An 18,266-nucleotide genomic window follows, 5' to 3' on the forward strand; every position below is an offset into this window, starting at 1 on the left:
CCAAGAGGGAGGGAGCTGGAGACGAAAGGCAGCGGATCCCTCACACTGTAGAATAGGGAAGGGACCAAAGTACTTGGGAGACAGCTTAGAAGGCACCAAGTGACTGGACAGAAAGCAAGAAGCCAACCATACATGATCGCCTGGAACCAACCGTGGGGCTGGAGTACGGTGTCTGTCAGCAAAACATTTGACAAGTTTTTGAGCGGCCAGAAAAGAGTTCCGAGCAGAACGGTGGCCCTTCCGAATGTCCAATAGTAAACTGTCCACATCAGGAAACTTTGACGGGGACTAGAGACCCACAGGAAAACAGGTAGAATGGAAACCATATGAGCAAAAGAAAGGGCTGGCGTTCAGAGCAGAATGTCTAGAGTTATTATAGGCAAATTCTGCTATGGGCAACAATTCACACCAGTTGTCCTGGGAGGCCGACATATAACAATGTAAGTATCCTTCAAGTGCCTGATTTAGGCGCTCTGTCTGTCCATTGGTTTGCTGATGGAAACCAGAACTCAGCGCCCTGTTGATGTGAAGACTCTTGCAGACCTGGCACCAGTATCGCAAGGTATATTGTGGCCCTTTATCCGAGACAATGGTATCAGGAAGACCGTGCAGTGAAAATATCTGTGCAATGAAGATTCTCGCCATTTGAAGGGCAGTGGGACCCTGTGGAAGCGGAATGAAATGAGCCATTTTTGTAAAGTAGTCCACAGCCACCATGATTGTCATACAACCCTCGCAAATCCACCACAAAATCGGTAGAAATAAGTTGCCATGGATGAACAGGAATGGCCATCGTGGAAAGAAGGCCCAGCGGGGCAGAACGTGAGGATTTGGTTTGTAAACAGGTAGAGCACGCTGAGACGTAATCCTGGATATCTCTGCCCAAATCAAGCCACCAGAAATGTCGTAGAACCAATTCAGTAGTGTTGGCAATACCTCTGTGTCCAGCCATCTGTTCATCATGACATAATTGTATCACATTTCTTCTGAGATTCTCTGAAGGAACGAATAAACGTTTCTCACGGTAGGCACATCCTTGGGACAAACACCAAATTCAGGTTATCCAGAACAGCAGGATCTGCTTCCAGAAGGTGTTTCATAGCTTCTGCGACTAATTGCAAAAACGTAGTAACCACCTGTAGAAATACGCTCTGGGAAAGAGGGGTTCTGACCGAAAAGGGTTAGAAAGGGTGGTGTCTTTTCTTGATAAAGCGTCGGCCTTGAGATTGATTCTGCCAGGAATAAAAGTAAAAATAATCTTGTAAGGAGAAAAAAAATGCGCCCAGAGGGCTCGTCTACTGTTCCATGTTTGGGCATATTGTAGGGCATGGAGGTTACTGTGATCGGTTCGAACTTCAATAGCATGACAAGCTCCCAACAAAAGATGTCACCATTCCTCGAAGGCCCGTTTGATAGCAAGCAGTTCTTTCTCAAGGATGGTGTAATTCCGTTCAGAAGGAGAAAGAGTCTTGGACATGTAAGCCACAGGACATTCCACTCCCTGGTTATTCTCTTATAGTAGGACTGCTCCTAATGCATGGTGAGATGCATCCGACTCTACAATAAACATTTTAGTTTGATCAGGAGTTATAAGAATCGGTCCGGATACAAAGCATTTTTTGAGATTTTCAAATGATGATTGAGCTGCAGCTGACCAACAGAAAACCGCTCCCTTCTTGAGAAGGGTGGTCATCGGTAAAATCTCTTCCGAATAATTGGGAATGAAACGCTGATAAAAATTAGCGAAACCGAGGAACCTTTGAAGTTCTTTAACTCTGCCATGAGCAGTCCATTCGGTAATTGCAGAAAACTTTTGTGGATCCATGGATACTCCTTTGGACGATAAGATGTATCCCAGATACGCCACCCTTTCCTTGTGAAACTCACATTTGTCCAATTTACAATATAGGTGGTTATCAGACAGTCTTTGGAGTACCTCCATGACATGTTGAATGTGTGCAACCGTGGAGGAAGACAAGACCACGATATCATCCAGATACACGATTGCAGAGTGAAGAAGGAGATCGGAGAAGATGTGATCCATGAAGCGCTGGAAGATGGCAGGGGCATTAGAGAGACCAAAAGGCATAACTCAATACTCATAATGCCCTAGAGGTGTACGGAAAGCCGTGTTCCGTTCGTTGCCAGCTCGAATACGGATAAGGTGGTAAGCCCCACGGAGATCCAGTTTCGTAAAGATTACAGCCCCTTTTACTGCCTCAAGAATGTCAGGGATGAGTGGCATGGGATATCGATCTGGGGAGTGATATTATTCAACCCACGGTAGTCAATGCATGGTCTGAGTTCCGTAGTGTCCTTTTTAGGAACAAAAAATAAAGAAGCCCACGCAGGTGATGTGGATTCTGCAATAAGACCATGACGTCAGTTCTTTTGAAGGTATTCTTTCAGAACTTCTTTTTCTCTGGATGATAAAACGTACATACGCCCGAATGGAATAGGGGCATCAGGCACCAATTCGAGAGCACAGTCATCTCTCCGGTGAGGTGGGATTTCTGCATATTTTGTATTAGAAAATACTGTATTAGACATCTGATAGATGTCAGGAACATCCTGTATATGATTAAGTACAGTGGCGTTAGGCTTGCGTTCTTGGGAGGAAGACACAGGATGAAACGTGCAGCCAACTGTTTGAAACTGGTGATATACGATAATAAGTCTTGCGACCCTTGTTTGAAATCTAAAAGCTGTTCTTGAGCTGAAACTGTGATCTCTTGCCTCCCAAACATGGTCCTAAGGCTATTAAAAAAGGCCTGGTAAGAATCCAGCAAGGGATTATTAGTGGTAACCGATGGGATACCCCAGGCTAAGGCGGGACCAGTTAGATTTGAAATCATGTGCCCTACTTTGTCACGATCACTGTGAAAAAATGCGGATTTAAATGAAAACTGGACAGTACAAGCTTCTATGAAAGCTTTTAATTTATGAGGATCTCCATCATATAAACCCCCAGGAATTGGACCGGGAGGCAATTCGGAACAACTAGGAGCCCTTCCCATATGCTGGCGTAGAATGGAATTTTCCTGTTTTAAAGCCTGTACTTCGGCGGTCAATGACTGAACAGCAGTCAGCAATTGCTGTTGCTGAGCTGGGTCCATTTTAAGAACCGACAGTTAGCCGGAGACCACTACCAAGGGTCCAGTTCTTGCTCTAGTTGACATTTCTTTTTATTAGGCGTTGCTAAGAATGTAACAATTATAATCCACTGAAGAACTTATACACATGTGATATCAGAATATAGCAAGGACTGGATCCTCAATCATGGACTCACCAGCGGAGTGGGATTCTTGAACATGTCTGTGTCCGTGGCTTAGGAGAACCGATGCTATAGGAATCCCCCTGAAACCTCTCTCTCACTCTTTGACAAAAGCCCCAGACGGAGAGAAGAACTCCAGGAAAACCCTTGGTGGAATAAAACCCTGTGCGTCTGGAAATCGTCTGCTTTGGGTCTTTCTTCTAGGCAGGCGCTGATTCAAAGCTGTGGTGTCTACTCAGAAAAGATGAGATTGACATGGTAAGTAATAATAGATAAAAGATATAGTGAGGTAAGTAACGAGAGAGAAGCGGACGAGATTCACCCCTTTAAATGTTGACTGCAGTGAGAAATGCCACATAGACCGAAGATCTTGAACCTTGGAAGGCTTCACTACTAAGAAATGAGGGTTAGACAAGAATAGTGAGGAGGAACATTGACTGGGTTTCTAACGACTGGTATGTACCAGATATGCGAAACGGGATAGTATCTTAGCTGTGACCCAAATGTCGTATATTGCTTCCGGTAAGGAGAGGACTCAGAGGAAGCCAGGGAAAAATTGGAGTTGGAACACGAAGGAGAAATCAGTGTAAGTGCAAGCATTCGTTCCGGGAGCTCTGGAGCTGAGTTTTCAGATCCGCGGGTGAAAGTCAATGCCCGGGAGCGTTGTTTTGTCAGAGTAGCAACGCATCTGCTTGTTGGAGGGAGAGCCAGGTATGCTGTGCGCGGCATAGGGGGCAGAGTCAAACTGCCATTTGGAAGTCGAACAACTAGACCGCAGCAAGTGGAATGAACCGCCACCTTAGGAGAAAAAATGGATGCCGCATACCTTCGAGTCCACCCTTGACAGCAGCAGTGCACATGGGAAGAAAAGATACATTTGAAACACTGCTCATTTGGAACACAAAAAGGAGGAATGATGCCTGACATTTAAGAAATAAAGTCAAGTGACAGATTGCGTTTATCAGGAATAAAGAGACATAATTTTCATCATATAAAATGACAGCCTGTAAAGCGAAAGGTCTATTTCGTTTTTGTAGAAGTGAACACTGGTTTTCCATGTTGCCTGGGGCCTATTTGTGTGCATAAGATTAATAATGAATCTACCTCTGTTCTACCTCTGTTCTAATATAGCAGAAAAGAAAAAGAAAGATTGTATTTATGAACAGCATGCCTAGGTGTAATACAAAATGTTACATTTTAAACACATCGTGTCAATGTAAAATTCTTTTAGAATTATGTATGTGGCTTGTTTTTCCCCATTGAACTGGAACATCTGTGCCTCTGAAACTTTGACTTCAAGACCTTTGGCTGAGGACCTCTAAGAGAAGAAGTCTGGGTTTTAGTTAAATGCTAATTTATACAGAGAATTAGATCAGAATTGTGGGATTTGCAGCTAACACAGCCAGCAGAAATGGCCTTTAAGGTTAGGTCTCCCCATTAACTGTGCATTAACTTCGAACAAAAACCTTTGAAGCCCAGGAGGGGAAGGCATGATCACATGGGCCAGGCAGGTGTCCTGATTAGGTCATAGAAGAGAAATGAAACCTAATAATTGGTGGGGGCTAGTGTGAAGCTCAGGGACACTTGTGGTGCCTTGCCATTGACTAACATTGAATACATTTACTTGAATAAAAAGTGCATCATGTGTTCCACTGAACTCATCCTGGGTTCATACTAAAATTTTGTTTGATGGATACAACTTCACTTATGAAGCCAATTATGATTCTGGTCTTCTCATAATTCTTAGGGAATTGAAAGTTGTTGCGATGATAGGTTATAGAAGTAAAGCTTGAATCAGGAAGAGGCCGATTTCCGATTATTTTGGCTCAAGGTTAGATCGATAAAAATGGTAGCTCCTCCCTGGAAGGAGGTGCCAAAATAAAATAATTTTTTCCTAACACGCCATAAAATATACAACTCAAAAATATAAATGTGGCAGCAATTATCTGAAAAATTAGGGTAGCTGTCATGGTGTTAGATTTTCAGAACCCAAAAATGTAAAACTACCTGTCTTTTTGAAATTATGCATTTTTCCTCCTCCCTCAGGTTTCATAACCCATATCTCCCAATTTATGGTCCTTTCAGCAGCCAGTGGGCATCTTGGTGGGAGGTGAAGGGACAGCTAGCCAATCCGTATTGTGGGAATTGTGATAATATGTAGGTGTCATCAGCCTTATATCTTGGCAGTTTCCAACCTAAGAGGGGACTTGGAAGAAAATAACTAGAGAGAGAGAGAGGCCAGGAGAGCTGCTTAATCCACCAGGGCACCACCTTGCCAGGGGAACAAAGCTAAACCAAGGCCTACCTAGAAAGAGGGAGAAAAGGAGACCGTGGGACCTTGCTTGGAAATCTGTGAGCCCCATCCGAGAGAGGCCTGTAGCTGGAGAGACCTGGCTGGTGGATAGCTGTCTGTCTGAAAGAGGCTTGCGGTGTGAGCTGTCTGTCTGAAAGAGGGTCCTACGATCTGACAGTCCTCCTGAGCTAAGAACAGAGATCTCTGATGTAAATAGATATATCGCAAAGCTATCAATTATGTGGGGAGTTACCTGCCTTTATAAAACAATGTTTTAAGTTTTATTGGTTTCAAACTAAAAACATAGTAATAGCAAAAGAAACCTCTGACAGTTTAAGAACCGAAAAAACTGAAATCCATCAATTTTCCTTTCATTCCGTTAAAGTCAAGAAAAGAGAAAAAAAGGAACAAGACAATGGGCCTCATTACGACCCTGGCGGTAATCGCCCGTCATTACCGCCATGGCGTAATGAGCGTTTACGCCGTGGGACGATGGCGTAAAGAGCGCCACATCACGACCCATCGCGCACGAGCATTACGCCATGGCGGTAATGCAATTAACGCCATGGCGGAAAAGGCCCCTACCGGCATCGCTAAGCGAGCAAGGTGCCCTTCCGCCAGCGTAAGTAGCGGCCACCGTAATTTACGCCCACCGTAATTAGCGGCGGCCGTAAAAGGCCAAACCGGAAATAGCGTCATCGCGCCGGAACGGGAAGCAGCCCGTCGGCCATCTTTAAAAACACAATCCATCGCCATCCTACCAAACAACACCAGACCCAACCCTGACACCTGTCCCAACCAAACACCCACCCATCCAAGTTCCCGAAAATGCCAAAATCCGTGAAAAAGGCATGTGACCGCCAGCGCCAGGAGCGATTCAGCCGGGAGGAACTCTGCATGCTAGCGGAGACCCTGCAGGACAACGCAGGTGTTGTTTTCTCCCCTGAAATGACCAGGACAGCAATCGGGAAGAAGAAGGCCATCTGGGCCCTGGTGGCTGAGCGCGTCAGCGCGGTGGGGACCGTACCCCGCACCCCACAGCAGTGCCGGAAGCGCTGGGATGACCTGCGCATACGGGTCAGAGCCGTCATCTCGGCAAACCGCAACCTTGCCCAGGGAACCGGTGGAGGGTCGGAATCCCCCCTGAAACTCCAACCGTGGGAGGAGATCTGTGCTACCACCATCGGCATGGAATCCATCGAAGGCGTTGGAGGGATGGAAAGGGGAGCCCCGACATCAGGCGATGAAGGTAGGTGCCTCATACAAGACATGCCATAGTCACAGCAGTCCAATCATGTGTAGCACAAGGTTGCCCTAGAGTGTAAATGCAACACAAATCAATACTGCCCATAGCCACATGCGAGCACCACCCTGCATACACTGCTGGCACCTGCATACCTGCATCCACATACCACACTAAAAGGAGACAACCTGCATGGCACTGCCTGAAATCTGCCTCATCCACTGGCCAAAATAATGTCAACCATTGTCATTCAAAAGTCCGTAGACCCATCAATAACGCCCTCCCACCTTTGCTCCACCACAGGCACAGAATCACACCCAGAGGACCAGGACACCCCTGCGCCGAAGAGAGCGAAGTACAACAACAACCTCCCTGCACCCTCAACCTCAGCTGCAGTGAGGCAGACCCCACGACAAGCAGGTCCCACTGCAGGCATACCGGAGGTCCCACCGGCAAGCACCCCTGTTGGCAGCAGGCCAGCAGCAGCTGCTCCACCTCCACCGACATTGCCTGCCACAGAAGGCAGGGGGTCAGCGGCCAGCAGCAACATCGGGGAGACAGCTGCAACAGCTGCATGTTCTGACTCGGACATGGAGCAGGAGGTCAGAAGCCCCACTGACCAACTACATTCCCCCTGTTTCTCAGACGCCAGCCCCCATGAGGGCGACACACAGGGGCACACTGAGGCAGAGGAGTGGCCTTCCACCCCATGCCCTGTCCACACTCCACAGGAGGGGACCAGCCCCTCCATCACTCCACCTGCACTGGCCATGGGCCAGCACGGCCAGCCGTCCCTCGAGGACATCACTCAACGGCAGCATCAACTGTCCGCAATGCTGGATGAGCATGCCGCGGAATGTGTGGGGGCTAGGTTTAGCATTGAACAGGCCACGGAGACACTAAGGGCGGAAGTGGCGCAGAGCACTGCCACCCTGAGGGATGCCATGCAGGCCATGTCCAGGGACATCTGTGCCGAACTTGCGGGCTTGCGTCGTGCGGTCACTGACCTCACCCACACAGTACAGGAGCTGCATGCACAGGGGCAGCCAGGGACATCCTCCACTGCCAGTTCTGCGCAGAGCAGCCCCGTGCGCCGTTCCGGACGCAACCTGCGCTCCACAGCCAGGGGTGCCCCGGGGGCCGGGAGAGGGGGCTTGTGACGGCCTGTGGACACTGTCACAGGCATCTGTTGACAGCTACATGGGGTGTGTTGGGGTGTGCAGGGGGGAGGTGGGAGGTGGGAGGGGGTGTGTTGGGGTGTGCAGGGGGGAGGTGGGAGGTGGGAGGGGGTGTGTTGGGGTGTGCAGGGGGGAGGTGGGAGGTGGGAGGTGGGAGGGGGTGTGTTGGGGTGTGCAGGGGGGAGGTGGGAGGTGGGAGGGGGTGTGTTGGGGTGTGCAGGGGGGAGGTGGGAGGTGGGAGGGGGTGTGTTGGGGTGTGCAGGGGGGAGGTGGGAGGTGGGAGGGGGTGTGTTGGGGTGTGCAGGGGGGAGGTGGGAGGTGGGAGGGGGTGTGTTGGGGTGTGCAGGGGGGAGGTGGGAGGGGGTGTGACACGACAGTTCATAGTTCCAATACACTTTTTTCTTTCAAAAAAAGAAATGTGTGGACATTTTCATTGCGTATGTGTGCTTTATTGGTGTACAGTCCACAGTGTGCATGTCCCAGAGACACACAGTGCCCCAAGTGCAGTCTCCATGCGATAAACACCAGCCGTGTGTGCTAGAAGCAGTGGTCGATGATACTTTGGCGCATGGCACGCCCCTCCTGTGCATCGCCTCCTCCATGTGGTGGCGCCCCATCTGCACCCTCCTCATCCTCATTGTCAGGTGGTTGCAGTTCTGCGTCAGGGGGCAGGGGCACATTCCGTCTGACGCACATATTGTGCAGCATGACACATGCCATGACGATCTTTGCCACCTTCTCATGGCCATACAGGAGTGCCCCACCAGACCTGCTGAGGCTTCGGAACCGTGCCTTCAGGAGGCCGAATGTCTGCTCAATGACCACACGAGTACGTGTATGTGCACGGTTGAAGTCCTCCTCGTGCTGGTTCTGCGGGTTCCGGACTGGCGTGAGGAGCCACCTCTTCAGGGGATAGGCTGCATCACCTGTATGTAGGCGAGAATGTATGTGTCAGTCATGTTGTCTGATCAGGAACATGATGTTCCACCACGGCTGGCATGGAACTGTTACCTTGGCTCACTTCTACATGCACTAATTGATTCACACTATGCAACCAGTATATGCTCATTGCTGCCATGGCCTGTTTTGCATGGCATCACCCTATGTATGCAGAGGGGTTTTGTGCATTGTGAGTGCCCTTCCTCTGTATCCGTTCTCTGTGTTACTCACAGCCAGGTGGAGTATGCATCATCCCCCCCCCCCCTTTCTGCCAGGTGGAGTATGCATCACCCCCCCCCCTTTCTGCCAGGTGGAGTATGCATCTTCCCCCCCCCTTTCTGCCAGGTGGAGTATGCATCTTCCCCCCCCCCTTTCTGCCAGGTGGAGTATGCATCTTCCCCCCCCCCTTTCTGCCAGGTGGAGTATGCATCTTCCCCCCCCCCTTTCTGCCAGGTGGAGTATGCATCTTCCCCCCCCTTTCTGCCAGGTGGAGTATGCATCTCCCCCCCCCCCTTTCTGCCAGGTGGAGTATGCATCTTCCCCCCCCCCTTTCTGCCAGGTGGAGTATGCATCATCCCCCCCCCTTTCTGCCAGGTGGAGTATGCACTGGTACGTCATTCCCATGCCCACTTCCATGACATTGCACTCACCGAGTAGCCAGGATCTTGGGCCAGCATGTCGCTCCATGTAGCGTGGTATTGTGGAGTTCCTCAGGACCAGTGAATCATGGGTTGATCCGGGGAATCGGGCACAACAATGTGTGATGATCTTGTTGGAGTCACAGACCATTTGCACGTTGATAGAGTGGAACTGTTTCCGGTTGCGGTACGGTACCTCCATGGCACGTGGAACCACCAATTCCACATGGGTGCAGTCGATGGCACCAATGCAACCGGGTATGCTGGCTAGTGCATGGAAACCCACTTAGGTGTTTGCAATCTCCTGGGCAGTCCGTGGTAATGAGATGTGGTCGTCTGTGTGCTTGAGGAGGGCATTGAGCACTTGGATGAGTGTTCGTGAGAATAATGGTTGTGAAATGCCATGCAGGTGCCCCACTGTGTGCTGGTAGGTGCCTGTGGCCAGGAAGTGGAGTACAGCCACTACCTTCAGTAGGGGGGGGATGGCGGTTGGACTTTCTATCATGCTGACGATGTCGTCGTGTGTCATGTCTACGATGGCGGTGATGGTGTCCCGGTCCAAACGGTACAGGGTGTGGATCTGCTCAGCAGTGAGGTTGTTTGGATTGGCTCTGATGCGTGGGATTGGGGGCTGCCTGCGTGGTGGCACTGGCTGTGCTGGTGGGGCTTGCTGGGCCTGCCTTGCCCTCCTTCTCCTCCTGCGTCTCCTCTGTGCTGCCTGTTGTTGTTGTTGTTGCTGTTGTAGTAGCACATGCATTGCTATCAGGTCCTCCAGCCCCAACATTGCTAGTCGTATTGGCATCATTGTGGAGTGTGACTGGGTGTGGGTAGGGGTGGGGTGTGCTCTTTTTGTACTCCCCTGAGTCTGTATTGCCTTCACCTGTGCTGTTTCTGTGCACCTGTGGCAGCTGCATTCACTTGAATTGGCCCTTTACGGTTGGTTCGCGATGGCGTTATTTGCACCATGGCGGTAAGGTACTTAGCGGCCTCGGTGATGGCGTTAGGTGCATGTCCGCTTGGGTCGGCATTTGCGTACCTTTCTGCCATGGCGCTAAGTACGGTGTGGGCGGTCGCGTGCGCGCACCCTTAGCGCAGTTAGCGGCAGCGTTAACTACGATGCCGCTATTGGCATCGTAGTTTACGGTCAGGAGTCATGATCGGACCTGGCGGAAAACGATGGCGGTAACCATTTACCGCCATCGTTTTTCACTTACCGCCAGGGTCGTAATGAGGCCCAATGCAAGAGACATGGGATCAGATTTCCATTAGCAACAATTATATATTCTACTCATCCTCTGCATCTTTTGATATGAATCTCAAGACCATAGCTTTCCTTTATCTACCGGATCTTTGTGCCCATATCCGATTTTAAGCCAATATTTCAGTCTATGGGCCTCATGACGACCCTGGCGGAAGACCATGGTGCTAGTAGCACCATGGTCCATGCCGGTAAGTTACCGACTCCGCCATGGAGAAAGGGAGACTTACCACCCCATTACAAGGTTGGCGGGGCGGTCATTCCCCCTTCCTCCATGGCCCTTCCCCATTCCCATTTTTGCCCCATAAGGCTCAATGGGAATGGGGAAGGCGCTAATTGCTGCACCGTAATTAGCACCAAGGTCCCTTTGCGGGTCCCTACTTTAACGGCTGGTCTACACCAGGCTTTAAGGTCGGGTCCCGCAAAGGGACCTTGTAATTAGGTGCTAATAGGTTAATGGCGCCGCAGCCTTTTACGGCGCCGTTAATCCATTAGCGCCTGGGTCGTAATGAGGCCGCATTGCAAGCACTTGGCCTATTTTATGACCCATACACAGTCAATCCCTACATTCTTCCAGAGTTAGACAACCCGCTCCGTCGAAATAGATTCCCATATGTTGTGACCTTTCCGTGGATGGTACTTCACATTACCTGCCTTTATACCTTTTCCTTAGTGGGTGAAGGGGGGTCAAAACTGGGTAGACCCTGTCCATATTGAACTAAAAGGTTAACTCAATTAATTCTCTATAGAAGAACACCCTATCCAGTTACATTGAATTGTGTTGGAATCTGTTTAACCCATACCTTTGCATTGGTGGGTGCTCTCCATTGGTGGCAGAGGGGGTGAACGCGTGTATACCCTTAGCACAATCAACTATAAATATAATTGAATTAATTGCCATAGGGTCATTTATCGCGGGGTGATGTTTTTGTCAAAATTCAAAATTGACAAAGGATTATCCCAGTGCATTGTAAATGACTCTAGTCTGTAATTCGGTAACCCTGCTGTTCAATTGAATGTGCTAGTGTCCCCAAATCGAAAATCCCAACACCTTCTATTCCCTCTGGAAACAAATTGTGCAAAACGCATTTTCCCTTTCAGTTCAAATCAGAATCGAAAGCCTTGCATTTTCATTGTAGGAGTGGTGAAAAACGAAATTCCCCTTGTATTCCCTTGCATCCCAAATCAGAATTCCAAAACATTGTATTTTACCTAAATAAAAAGCCCAAGACAATTTTCCACTTTGTTCCCACTCCCGGTACCTTGCCTTCAGATCAGAGGGGTCATATCAAATTGATGCCTGGAGGGTGGGGGTTGCGGGGAAAAGGGAGTATTGTGCCAAACTAAGCATTCACAGTGTGTTTTCTATTTTTCCATTTGGTTAATTTGTAAGAAATCTGATCTAAATTGTGACTGCACACTTCAAAATGTTAACTGTGTCTTATAGCAACTGAAAGTCCTTTAAACCTATGTTAGTCAATTGGTGTAAGAAATTTGAATTGGTGATATTGTGTAGTGCCAGAGCATTGGTGGTTGATGTTTTTGTGATTCCCTATGATTATTTGCAAAAACGTAAATAAATATATATTCTTACTATACACTGGCCTGGCTCCTATCTGATTGATGGTAAAGAGGGTATTCTGACGTAGGGTACGATAGAAGTGTAGGTCTCACTAAAGTTAAATCTGTAAAGCATTTTGTTGTGCGCCACCTGGCTTGGGGGGAAAGGAACTCCCTGAGTTGGGAGTGACCATATAATAATCTGTGACAACCTCTGGGCACCACTTCACATAGCAAGTGATGGGGCCCAGTCCCTGAGTCACCCCCACACCCATACAATGGGTCAGGCATGGGACATTGTCAAACCCACCTGTATGAGTAATAGAAGTCAGAATGGGTCCACCCCAAAAACCCCAAACTTCTTCAAACTAAATATACAAGATCCCCACATAATGATGGTCTTTAGAAAGCGGACCAAAAACAACCAGCTAGTTGTCATTGAAGGGAGCAGAAAGAACAAATGTCTAAAATGACAAAGCTAATAGCCTATCCCTGATATAAGCATCTGCTTGAAAAATAAGCACATTTGGATGTGCTGTATAATGGTAGAAACAACAGTAAACACCTTGCATAACAGGAGAAATGTAGACATAAATTTGAACTTACGTGATGATCCCAAGAGGATGACAGGGAAGATTCCCTACCTGATGAATTGCATCTAAAAAAGCCTGTTTTATATAAAAACAATAAAGATACCTTTCACAAATGAAAGGACCACAGGTACATATCATGGACTTTGACCATTAAGGTTTGGATCCCAAAACAACATGGGATCGATAGATCTCAAACCAGAGAAACTGCAATGGTGTTCAACAAAGACAAATATGCCAAAATGTGCACAGGATCTGGGCCCAACCCCAATGTAGACATAACTGAACATAGCAGAGCTAAAGAAGACTTATCTCCCCAGGCCTAACCAAACAAAGACAATGGTCATTTGAGAAAACATGAAGGATAGTGCCCCTGCACATGCCAGAAACTGAGACCAATGCTGCATCACAGGATTTGTCCAATTGCAAAATAATAATTTATCCTTCCAGATGATGGACCCGGTCTTTGACTATGCAAAATACCATGAAATGTGAAAACTGGCAAGGCCGGGGATCACAGCCAAGCTTTGAGGTTCACTGTTTTTATTGAATACACCATAAATAAGGTCTTTGTGTCAACTAAGATGCCCCCCGCACCCGTAGCTCTTTTAAGAGCCAGACTGGGACATTTGTCATTGAGACACTTCTACCATTCGGCACCTCAAAGAGGGCGCCCAACGGCAAAGGTGTCCGACTGGCAGGACAATGTGTGCTGAGCAATTCCTGCTCTGCACGCTCATTGTCCTGGCAGCAGGACACCTTACCTTTTCCAAATGGTAGAGGTGTCCCACTGCCAGGACAATGTCCCAAGGAGCTCCGGGCGGCAGAGGGTCCTCACGTTGCTCTGTATCAACAGAGTATTACAATGTGAACCATTAGGCACTGACGGGAGGGAGGGGGTACTTTTGTCCCTTTAGAAATGTGAATGGGAGGGAGTGATCAGAAGTGAGAAGGGTGCATAATGTTGCATGCTTTATGAAATAATGATTACGGCTTTAAAATCCGAGAAGGATTTGTTAGGCTCACATTAATCTGCATGATGCTATTGTGACTTTGCATGCAGAATTGGGGAGAATGAAACTAAAGCCATACTCCCATTGCTCAACATATTTCTATGACAATGTATATAGTGTATGGTTAGTTTACTATGAAAGGCTAGTTTATTGTGTAATGTGGTTTGCTTCCAATGCATTGCTATAAATAATTATGTTATATGTATTATATAATTAATAGGCAGAGGAAATGTAAAGCCAAACCTTAATAAATATCTATATCAACTAAGCCTGGAAAGATGTGCATGGTCGCGTAAATTGTCCACATCCCAGCTTCACCATTTAACCAAGTGTGTGATCCTGAGCAAATTATTTAATCACATTGGGCCTCATCACGACTTTGGCGGTAACCCTTAAATGCAGCGGTAATGCTATTACCGCCGCATTTAAGCTCTGAGGTCGGGGCAAATCCGCTGCAATTTTGCAGATTTTCAGCACTAATACTGCCGGCGGGAAATCCGCCGGTGGTAATAGCGTGAAAAGTTCCCGTTGGGCCCAATGGGGAATGGGAAATTCCCAAATGGGCCCAATGGGGAAGGGCACTAACCGTGCCACCAAACCCGTGATCCGGCGCTGATAGGTGGTAGGGCTAATAGCACTGGCGGTAATACCGCCGGCATTACCGCCCAACTTGTGATGAGGCCCATTGTGCCTTATCTGCAGCTCTCTAAGTGATTCTGATTCACTTCAAAGCTTATGATAATGTATCCTGCTATTATAATGGAAAAGCCTAATCACTATAGAGTTGCTCCACATATAACAATAGTGCAATTTAGGTATTTTGCACCACAAAGTAAATTTGTCACTTGGCTTATTTATGGCAATTTATTCTAAAGTCACTTCCATGATGTCTACAAGTATCGAGGACTGATGATGCGCCTTGCAATGTCCTTTTCTGTGAAGTCACTTCTGTTGGTGCAATCCATATGCTAATTACGAAGTTTGCATATATTTTGCCTCAGAGGGCTTAGACAGAGCTCCCCAACAAACATACACAAACAAAATTAAAACATGTTTTTTTTTTAAGTACCTCTTCTCGGCTTTCAAATGCCATACCGACCTAAACTCTTTGCACTCACGCGCCTCCAGACAGAAACAAAAAAGCTGAATGAGCTTCCCAGTTCCTGTCTGTGTGTTGCGCGCACACGAAGCCGGTAAGCGATGCTCTGTGTCTCGCTGGCCCCCAGAAGTGCTGCTGCGATCGTGCCAGCACAGGCACCAGGCCCTGCAGCACCCCGTTCACCCCCCTGCCTCCTGACTTCGGGTCAGGCCAGCCAGGGTGAGGGACTGAGCCAGACAGGGCATCCCAGACCTGCATGTGTTGCAGCGCGGCTGCCAGGCATCTCTGCATTATGTAATGAGACAGTGCAAGCCTTGCTGGGCACCCCAGCCGGGCTCGCGCTGTCCAAATACATAATTGATGATTGTGGCCCCCCTGCCCTCCCTCCAAAAGTTGGAGGGGGACAAAAAGGCATTCCACAGAAGTCGGGGGGACACAACCCCTGTCCCCCCATATAATTACGCCCATACTGGTCACCTGCCAAACACTCCATGCTCCCGACTGACACACTTACCTGGGACTCCTGCTCATGTTATCCCATGTCGGGATGGACTGTGGAACACCAATTTGTTGAAGGATTTGCATGCGTGCATATCATATGAGCGTGCATTGCGATTGCGGTTCAGGTGAAGGGAATTCAGATTTGGCAGGTGAGTTCATTTGACTAGACGAGCATATCGCGGTGACACTAAGCAAAGGTTTTTTACCTTTAGCTGCCATTTTGAATTCAGAGTAAGCACATGTTTCTTACACATTCAATACTGCCTCCATGGTTTCTCAAACACTTGCAGTATCTTGTGGAAAATGAAAACTCAGACACACGGATAAACTACTCGCGAACAGAATTCAAAGAATTGCAGTATTGTTGACATGAACACCCAAACTAATTTTCCTTTTACCAAATATACATGCATGCTAAGTTTAAAACAGCACCTGATTAACTGTCATAAGTGTACCCCATGAAGCACGGATATAACTTGGGTGGTGCGTTCCTTGTAATCCAGTGGTACGGTTGCTTTGCATTTCTGTAACACAGCACTTGAGCCGAAAGTGTTAATATCCAACAAACGTATGAAAGGCTAAAAGATAGAGTCAGCACTGCTGGGACTCAAACATGAAACCTGCATGCCAACACATCTTTTAGTAGAGCGTGTTCAACCCCCTGTGCCTTGAGGCATTTGCAGGGAATTAATTTGTGCTTACGTTTCAAACTGCAGGAAGTTCGCTATTCAGTTTCCTAACATGCACTGTGGAAGAGGTTCTTGTGCTGTTACACATTTAATATTGAATTTCTTTTTTCCTCTGTGTTGGACGGAATCCAAAACAACAGTGTGCATAATGTCAGGACTCGGGCAGATGTGGGGCTTGAACAATAGCCCAGAAGTTCCATTTCGAGTTCTCTGCCTAGTATTGTATATAGGTCCCCCCTACACAGCAGCCAAGACATTACTTTCAAGGAGAATCCCATTACATTCAAAAGTAATTGTAAAAGAAAAGTGTTGTACTGAAATTCAAACCTGTATCAAACAGATGCAAATGCATTTAATTATACTTTCCGTTTTTCATCCTGCATAGCCAGAAAAAGACATTACTTGTTTTTGTCTAACACATTTGGATAAGAAAAGATGTAACACACAGGGTGGAATTGGTAAAATCGTGTGGTATTTGAAAATACACCCTGTTTTTACTGCCTCCTCGACTACCCTTGTGGCTCCTTGCCCTCCCTGTGCTTCCTCTCGCTTAAGCCCCTTCTCTCTTCTTGCTCCACTTGCATGGAATTCTCTTCCACCGGACATTTGAGAAACAGTCAACACGGATTTGTTCAAAACCAAACTAAAAGCTTACCCCGTAGCCTCCGAGTTACCCTCTTCACCTACCTCTCATCTGCCTGCTAGCTAACATGTTTCCCTCGTCTCTGTCCCTCACTTTCTCTGCCTCCACTACAGCAGTTCACCCATCATGGGCACATCCTGAGCACAGCTGGCCGTACCGCCTACGTGCACTTACAAATATCCAATGTGCATTGTCCTCAATCTATATATATGTAGTCCCCAGTGACTGTTCCATTTACTCCCATCCACAACCTGATCAGAATGTCCCTCAAACTCACCCCCTTGTATGAAGCTAACTGCTTCCCGTCAAATCTAATTTATATATTGTACGCTCTTTTGTGAGCAAAAGAGCCTTGCTCCTCCTTTATATAAATACATTTATAAATACTAATTAAAAATAAATAGGCCAGGCGGAAATACCACATATATTATGCTATTTTCTTTATATTTTTGTATTGTCCAATCAGTCCCAATTGGATTTTTTTACGCACACAACAACAAACATTACAAAAATGTAGAAATACACAACAAAATAGAAGTGAATGGATTATTCAACAGATACACATTCTAAATTAAAACGGTGAGACTTTTTCTTAATAAGATGTCAGCTTAAACGGTTTGAATGACGCTGTGAATTGAATAAAAATCAGTTCATTTAAAAGTGTTAACAATGCAATTGACAAAGAAATGTCCTATCCAGCAGAAAGTCTATTCCAGAATTCCGGAGTACAGAGCCATTCAGTGTCATGCACACATTGTGTAAAATGTCTTTCTCGTTGAGTTTGGGTTGCTGTACAAGTTATGAGGCTATGTTTCAAATCCTGGGGGTATCTCTCACCACATTAATTACATTCACCAGCAGCTTGGTCCAGGTTTTGCTAAATTCTTTCGGTTTCATTGGTTTTAACTAAGTTAAGGCGGAATCGTAACAAATGATAGCACCAGAATGGGTTGGGACATTTTCTTAAATAGGGAAGTACATAATTACAAGATTTCTTGCAGACACTGACATTTATAATGCTTTTCATACAAGAAAAGGATGCTCTAGTTAAAATCCTATCATCTCTCATTAGTGATCGTTTCACTTTGTCAGAATTTGTAACAAGTATTTCACTAGTTGATTCACAAGTTTGTAGAATAATTTCAACATCTGCTTTCAGTGAGGACAAATATTTACTGTTTTTGACACTCTAAGAACCTCAATGTCTTCAAAAAGGGAGTGCACACGTGGATCCAAGATTGATCGATATAATGTGAGAACTTTCCAATTGAATAACGATTGTAGAGTGTAGCCCAAGTTCATAATTCAGCCGAGAAATTGGCAAGGACATTGGTAAACACAATGGGCC

Source organism: Ambystoma mexicanum, chromosome 2q (assembly GCF_040938575.1).
Source record: "Ambystoma mexicanum isolate Mex_15411 chromosome 2q, UKY_AmexF1_1, whole genome shotgun sequence".
Lineage (NCBI taxonomy): Eukaryota > Metazoa > Chordata > Amphibia > Caudata > Ambystomatidae > Ambystoma > Ambystoma mexicanum.